At 49.9% G+C, this 8508-nt stretch overlaps 1 long non-coding RNA gene across 2 annotated transcripts; it reads left to right on the top strand.

The window, feature by feature from the left end:
* Nucleotides 1-1400: 1400 nt before the first annotated feature.
* On the top strand, nt 1401-4010 carry LOC123116394 (uncharacterized). 2 transcript variants are annotated; one of them, XR_006457054.1, is made up of 4 exons: nt 1401-1787; nt 1891-3350; nt 3427-3501; nt 3599-4010. It is a non-coding gene; the product is annotated as an uncharacterized lncRNA (long non-coding RNA). The 2 variants fall into 2 exon arrangements; XR_006457053.1 differs by having other exon boundaries at nt 1891-3501.
* Nucleotides 4011-8508: the final 4498 nt, after the last annotated feature.

The following is an 8508-nucleotide window of genomic DNA, read 5'->3' as shown; positions in this document are numbered from 1 at the left end:
CTTTCCAGTAATGTCGGCAGTCCCCGCAGTAAATGAGGTAGATGGGCCGCTGTGGAGATTAGGTTGGCAAAGTTGGATCTGCTATTCTTCTCAAGGCGGCGAAGCGATGAGGATTTCTCCTCAAGCGACGGCGATTACAAGGGCCAACGAGTAAGCAGCTGCTCGGCCGCCATGGAGTTCTTGATGCAGCCCATAAACAGGTTAGAATCTGCTCGCTGGTACGATTGCTTGCATGCTTCTACTTCGGTTTTTCTGGACTGATTGTGGTTTTCGCCTGGGCTATTCGTGTTTGTAAATCATTAGGACACTGCTACAGGAGGTCAATGACAACAACAGCATGGCGGAGCTTGTGCGGTTTCCGGTTTTGGCGTCGGTAGAGTACCAGATGCCAACACCCGCAGCTTCAACTGTGGACCGCCAAATATGCCATGAAGAGGCCGCTGACTGTCCCCCAAGTGGTGATAAGGTGCACCGTTCAGAGCAGTCCATAGAACAACTGGATCCAAAAACACCGAGATGGACGCAGAGGTACTATAGATTCAAGTTGGTCTAGATTCATGTGGGATGGCATGTCAAGTAATATGCATTATTGATAGTTGCAGAAATATTGACTGGATGAAGGTAGACATTGATTAATGTGGGTGTGTGTTTTTCTGAATTGTTTGGTCTCGTTACAATTTACAATGGTTTTGCAGAGTTAGAGTGGGTGCTGCTGCTCCAGGCAGGGCTCCTTGAGGGTCACAACGCTTGAAAAGTCCGTCCGGCAATATGCGGAGGAACAAGGGGAGATCGTTGTTGTGCCAAAGATAGGGACAAATTTTGACACACTGGGTGAGGCTAGTCCTGGCCATCTCAGGCCCGGCCCTGTCGGCCCACCCAGGCCCGGCTCTAAAATCCAGGGCCTAGGCCCGATGGGCCGGGCTTGGGCCTGACTTTTGAGCCCATCAGTAGGGCCTGGACGGGCTTGGGCTTGGCATATTGGCATTTTAAGGAAGAGGCCCGGTCCACGGTCCTAAGCCCTAAGGGCTTTTTAGGGCTTTTTACCAGATGGGCCGGGCTTGGGCTTGAAAAGTAGGCCCGATGATAGGGCCTGGGAGGGCCTGGGCCTCAGTTTTCTGCCGTGGGCTTTTTCAGGCCCGGCCCAAGCCCGGCCCATGGCCAGATATAGGTGAGGCCTATGACTTTTACAAGTTGTACTCATGGGAGAGAGGATTTGGCATTCGATAGGGAATGAGCGGATTAAATGTGAACCGGACAAAGTGTATGCAAGAGATAGTGTGCGGATGTGCGGTACGACAAAAAGTTATATTATGTTAAGAACACATATAGTATACATATATTTTTTTGGAGAACTTAACTGAGTATGATTTCTTATTAATGTGGACAGGGCAAGCCAATTGTAGAGAACACACGACCATGTTGCTGTGAGTGCCCTGCCCTCATAAGATTATTGCGGTCCAAGGACAATGGGTGGTACATAGCTGAGCATCGAGATGTGCACAACCATGCACTGTCGCAAACATATGGTCAGATGATCCACTGGCCATCACACAAGCATATTGATGTGTACAGCTGGGATCTTGTCAAACAACTCTGGCAAAACAATGTCAACCTTGCGAAGGTCTACAACATTAGAGCTTTGCGAAATTTGTGTGGTAAGATAAGCAGGGAACAGGCAGAGGACGATGTGAGGAAAACAATGGAAGGTGATTGAACCAGGAGAGTTATTTGATTGTTTCTGTGGTCAGTTTGCGCACATGAGCCTCCTATGCAGCCATGTACTCAAGGTGAGAAACAAAAAAAATGGCAGAAATGGATTTGTACTTGTATTGGAATGTTGTACATATTGGCTGGAACAAACTGAACATTCATTGTTTTGCATATCTGTAGGTACTTGAGTTCATCCATGTGATTGAAATTCCGAAGAAACACATAGTAAAACGATGGACCAGAGATGCTCGAGATATACTTCCAGCACATCTTTTTGAGTACCAGAGGGACAATGCCCAAGATAACCCGTTTAGTTTCTGGCACTTCAATATGTATATGCAAGCTATGGAGCTTGTCCGTATGGGAGACTCCAGTGTGGCAGCGTACGGCCATTTAATCTCATCATTCAAGCACTGTTCTGAGGAAATGAAGCCGTTCACAGAGGTCCGTGATGGTTTAGGACTAGAAGACAGGTTGGCAGAAAATGGCAATGTTACGGAGCAACTACAATCAGATGGTGATGTCTTACTAGGAATAGAGGTTACACAAATTACCATGGGCAACGATGGCAGCAATTCAGGTGAAAATCTGGAAATATGCTAGTCAGGTTATTACCACCAGCTAAACGGAAGCAACTAGGTAGACCAACAACTAGGAGGGAGAAGGCACCATATGAAGGTCTCAGTAAAATAACAAGATTCTGCGGCATATGCAGACAGCAAGGGCACAAGCGGACAACCTTTCCCGAACGCGGGGATGTACCAAAACAGCCTCGTAAGCCAGCAAGATGCAAGAACTGTGGTATTGAAGGACACCGTCGGAACAACTGTCACAAAGCAGCAGAACTTAGGCTGAGATGACTGACAAAGGAGACAAGTTCCCAGGAAAAGCTGGCCTGAAGAGCCACTTGCCAGGAATGTTCTTGAGTTCTGGGACAAAATGTGCAGAAGCAGCAATAGAAATCTCAGCTAGTGAGCTAATTATATTGTAGGATACATCGCAAAACTTCTTTAATGGCTTGTCTAACGCGGATGTCTGTCGGATGTGTTTCCGAACTGCAGAAAATGGTACAAGCACCTTGTACCATATCTGATAGTGATGTCAGGTGAAGACTTTGTGAATGAATTTGGTCCTGATGAGCACCTGACATCAGTCGGGTGGGCAGCTGCGTCAAGAATGCTTGTGTACAAGGATGGGCGAATGTACGGTGACTGGGAAATCAGGTGGCAACACATACTCGACTTGCGATTTGTGGCGAGTTCATACTTACGTCCCCTGAAAAGCATGCTAATGTTTTGATACAAATGAGTGATTGACATGTCTTGTTGTTTGGTCCTTGTAGCTGGCACTAATGTGCAGGTCATACACCTTAGATTTCGAATTCATGAATACTATGATGAGTTACGAGGCATTCAGATATCACCTTCAGTGGAAAAAGAAGGTAGCAATTTAAGTGAATAAAATTTGAGAAGGATTTACTGAATAAACAGAAAGCATGGGACTACTGATTGCAAAGAGGTGGAAGTAATGAGAAATGCTTACTTGTGCTTTGCAGCTGATGCTCCCAGTTTCAATGATGGAAAGCTGGTCACTTTATGTCGTGGATGTCGAAGAGAGAACACTGTTGGTCATGGACCCATGTGAGACTTCAGAGCCAATTGAATACAATTCAGATAAAACTGTCTAACTGATTCACATGCACCGTTCTACCTGCAGAGAGGACTGTTGGCTGCCATTGTTAACTACACTAAGGAGTACACTGGGCTATATCTTCGGAATGAGCTAACACCAGTAAGCATTCTACTATAAACCCTAATAGTACTATTTGGTTGTTAGTGATAGAACATCATTCTCAGTCAGGGGAAATGATAACAACTTACATTTGCAGGGCCGGCTGACCTATCTGCGCCAGTCAATTGCATATGAAGTGATCTCCATGAGAGGGAACATGGTGGAGCTGCCGGATTTCATGATCGAGGAGGTCATGCCATTCTGAGATGGTACTGGATGACATTGATCATTTTGGAGACATCGTTGCGAGCTCGACATAGGCTGCCGAGCAACAACTTCTTTGGATTGCATGTGTGGATATGTGAAATGTTAGCTGCCATCCCGCATATATGGCCGCATATGTGGCGTGGTAATGGTTCCTATATTTCCACGGGAGTACAACACTGTGACAGTTTGGGCCAAGAAGGGATCAAACTGAGCTTGCACCCCATTTGCGATGGCGTGTAAGTGATTGCGATCACTGATTAGTTAGCCCCCCTCGTCTAGTAGTTCATCAGTTGATGGTTGCGAGTGAGCCATGTATATGCATGGAATATGTAAGACCTATTTGAACTGCTCGTTATTCTGAACCTAAAGACTTGGTTCTGTCCCGAATTTAATTTCGCACTGTACCTATGCTATTTGTATTTTTTTGGTGTCAGTTAGCCAAGTTAAGACCCGACCACCGCACTAGGCAGGTGATGAGCGCCGACAGCTGCTCGAACCCACCGGAGGAGGACGACGAAGACATGCTCTGTGGGTGGATTTGGGATTGCCAAGCTTGTTCAGGTTGGTTCAGTCGGCCGATCTGCCGGTGGCTGGATTCGATCCCCACCTATAAGGGCATCTCCAGCCGTTGGCCCCCCAGGGGGCGTCTAAAAACGCCGCCTGGGGGTGAGCCGGCGCAAAAAATGGCCCTGGGGGCGAGTCGGTCCCCAGCCGTCGGGCCCCAGGGCCGCCCCCAGACGCGTATTAAAAAAAGAAGGGCTAAATTTCGGCTAAACATTGCAAATTTCGGCTAAACATGGCAAATTTCGGCGAAATTCGCGCATTTTCAGTACATTAACCTAATCTAAAAAAGAAAGGGGCTGAAGTCGTCGCCGCCATCGTCGTCGTCGGCCTTCTCCTCCTTGACGCGGGCGCCCCTGCTGGACCCGGCGTTGCCATGGCGGACTGGCGGCGGCGCGTCGTCGTCGTCGTCGTCGCTGTCGCATAGGACGACGACCCCGTCTTCATCGCGGCCGCGTCGGCGCTCCTCGAAGCGGCGCAGGGCGGCGCGCTGGCGCTCCTTCACCTTCTCCTGGCGCGCCTTCTCCATCGCAATGGAGTCCTGGCGCGCCCATTCTAGGGCCGCGTCGTCATCGTCGAACTCCGCCTTCACCGGCGCCAGCCCCAGCTCCGTCTTCACCGGCGCCAGCCCCGGCTCCGTCTTCGGCTTGACGAAGCGCGGAGGAGCCGACGAGGAGGAGGCGCGCCGGCCGCCCTCGTTGATGACGATGCCGGTGCTGCGAGTGCGCCGGCCTAGCGGCGACTCCGCCGCGGGCTCGGCCTTGACGCCGAGCAGGGCCGGAGTGCCGGAGGAGTGCGATGAGGATCGGGAGGAGGAAGAGGAGGAGGAGGACCCGAACCTCCTTGGCACCCATGGCCCGACGCATCGGTGCTGTGCCGGGGGGTACGCCAATGGCGGGTCGTTGCCGCCCTCGAGGTACGTGAGCACGCCCTCGAGTGTGCGGCCGGGGACGCCCCACCAGAGGTGGCGCCCCTCAATGTTCTGCCGGCCGCCGACCACCGGTGCACCGTTGGTGGACGCCAATCGCTGCTGGCGGCGCTCGAAATACGCCGCCCAGGTCGCGTGGTTGTCAGCGGCGTACTGGGGGAGGGAGAGTTGGGCGTCGGTGAGGGACGCACGCACGATCTCGACCTCCTCGACGAAGTACTTCGGCTTCGCCGCGGCGTCGGACAACGGGGGAATGGGCACTCCCCCGGCGCTGAGTCTCCACCTCGTTAGCCCGGCGCGCATGTCCGGCGGCGCCGGGATGTTCGCCTGGAACAGGAGCCAGGACTCCTGTTCGCGGAGCGAACGGCGGCCGAAGCCGTTGGCCGCCGCCTCGTCTCCGGGGAAGCGTTCTGCCATGGCGACGGCGGGGCTGGGCGGGCTCAGGAGAGGTAGAGGGAGGGGCTGGGCGGCGGCGCTCGGGAGAGGCAGGGAGAGGGAGGGGCTGGACGGCGGCGAGGGGCGGGGCTGGTGTGGGCACAGGCGAGTGGAGGCCGCCGGCTTTTATAGCCGGGCCGCGCCCGTGTGTACGCGTGCGAGGGAGGGGAGGCGTCGGCGCGCCGTCCCGTGAAGCGCCGCCCGTGAGGAATCTATGGCAAGGCTGACTGGCGGCAACCTTGCCATTGATTCCCCGCGGGAACCGAGGCCGTTGGGGGAAGACGAGGCGCCGAGTCGCTGACGCGGCTGGCCCGCATCTTTTTCGCGCCAAAACAACTCGCCCCGGCGCCCCCGGACGCCCCCCAGCGCGCCGGGTTCGGGCTGGGTCCGCCGGCGCTGTTTTCGGCCCAAGCCGGCGAAAATCGGGCTCTTGGGGGCGCGACTGGGCCATTTTTTCGGCGCCGGCGCGAAAAAATCGCCTGGGGAGGCCTTCCTGGGAACGCGGCTGGAGATGCCCTAAGAAACGAATAGGAATCGTACTAGTGAAGACACGTACTACCTGCCAACCGTCCTGCAATAAATGAGCAAAACAGCTCTCTTGGGCCAGAATCGGCGACACAACGGCCCAAATTTCTATCCGCTTCCCGAGCCGCCACAACGATAACTGACGGTGTCATCTGATCTGTGGACCAACTCCTATTTCAGGAAATAACAACAATAGTGATATACCTCCTGCTATACCCGATGCAGCACAGATCACGAGATGAATATATGGTACAGATTCCGGGATCCTGTTAGCTCGGGCTCACATGGGTACTTTCGCATTGTTATGATCAACTACATATAGAGGGCCAAATTGACCGGTACACATTGTATTGATGTTTTAATATTTGTGTGCCACTCAGTATTCCGCTCCGCATGTTCTGTAGTAGGAGATAAAAAAGAGGGAGGGGGGGGGGGGAGACAGAGAGTACAGAGGAACCACAGCGTCAGTGCTTCAAAGTGTTCTCTACCACTGTTTCGAGATTATTTTGCTCAAAGTTCCAAGAGTATAAATCTAGCTGATTATTTGACCTAATTGTGTTACTCATCAAAAATTCAATTTCATTGCTCAAAAACAAAAATCAAGATGGCATTTTTCATGAACTTCAAATGTGTTTCATGTACAACTCATCATTTTTCCCGTTGCAACGCACGGGAATTTGTGCTATTAACCATAAAAAAAGAAGATGACGGTGAACCCGATGGAAGCACTCCGTGCTTTATTAGTAGGTAGGTAAAAGAGGTAAAGAAAAAGATTACATCGTCCACTAGCATCTGTTTATATTTTCATTTTTTTTGCGAGGGCTGTTTATATTTTCATAGGGACAAGCGAAAAGGAAAAAGAAAAAAAGAAGATAGTCGAGCGGGCTACCCCATATTTTTGGGCTGGAATTCGCTTTCCCAGTCTGGCCTAACGAGGCCTCAAGGATACGCAAGATTACGCAGACTATAAAGACCACACAAACCCTAGCCTCCTCTCCAACCCTAACCCTTCCACCCCACAGCGAAAAACCTTCATAGCTCCTCGACGGCGGCGACTGAACGCGTGCTGATCTGGGGGCGGCGCCAGATTCGACTGTTGTCTCTGGGTTTGGCCCTTGCGGAGGTCTTAATAATGTTGTCGAGGGCGTTTGGTAGTTACAAGAGCATTGTCCCGGCAGATCTCTCCGCGCCGGCTTTATGCCGCGCGTTTGCTACCCTTTTGCAGTTCGATAGGAATCATCAGGCTCACCAGCTACATGGTCAGCCAGTCTCACCTGATGGTTTTCCCCAAGAGCATAGCAGGTAAATTTTATTTGTCACACTTCTTCATGTGTCGCAGCAATAGCTTTACTTGTCAGTAGCCTATGAGGGATTCGGAATCCTCTCCGATTAGATTACTGAAGCAATGTTTTCGAGGGGCTTCACAAGTAATAATTTTCCGACAATTTGTTTTCACAAAGAGCGTGTTTTCCTGATACCTTTTTTTTGTGCAAATTGTGCAGCTATGTACGTCTTAGTAGTATACTACTTCCTCTGTTCCTAGATTAAGCCTTTTTAGGGTTTTCAATAAAGCTAAGACTTATGAAAACTGCTTCTGTTGAATTATATATGAAAAATAATTTTAATAATAGAAATGGAGGGAGTAGTGCCGAATACAAATTTATCTGTTATTAAATTTATTTTTCATATATAATTGAACGGAAGCAGTTTTTGTAAGTCTTAACTTGGGCCTAATTTGCTGAATCATTATAGATCCGTAGTCAAGAGTGCAAATGGTAAATTGTTGTACGGCTAAGATTGTTTTGTAGAGAGCATTCAGTTATGCTGCACCTGCTGTTTACACAATTATACACTACTCCCTCTTTTCCCATGAAGAGAGCATGTATACTTTTAGCGTCTACTTATTTTTTATTGGCATCCATGGATTATACACTACTCCCTCTCTTCTCATGAAGAGAGCATGTATACTTCCTTTTAGCGTCTACTTACTTTTTATTCGCATCCATGGATTGATCACCAGATGAAACATGGTTAGAGCTGTAATATGTCTTGAATTTACACTATATTCAATTAATCTAATTCTCGTAACGTTTTGCGGTATGTTTGCTTTGTGCTAAAGGTTGCCATGACAACAAAGTTGGCTAGCCAATTTTTTTGAGGTTTTGCTTGCCAATAGATTGGCCAACATTGGCTTGATAAAACAGACTAGAGTTGGTAGTGGAGTTTTATCCAAGCAAAAGCCAGTGTTGTGCTCACAACCAAAACTATGCTAGGGTTCACTTTGGTCGCAATCCAAACACATCCTTCTTTACAACTTTTCAGTTAATATCTCCATTTCCCACTAATCATGC

This window comes from Triticum aestivum, chromosome 5B, assembly GCF_018294505.1.
Source record: "Triticum aestivum cultivar Chinese Spring chromosome 5B, IWGSC CS RefSeq v2.1, whole genome shotgun sequence".
NCBI classification, from domain to species: Eukaryota; Viridiplantae; Streptophyta; class Magnoliopsida; order Poales; family Poaceae; genus Triticum; species Triticum aestivum.
This window is presented reverse-complemented; position numbering and strand designations above follow the sequence as displayed.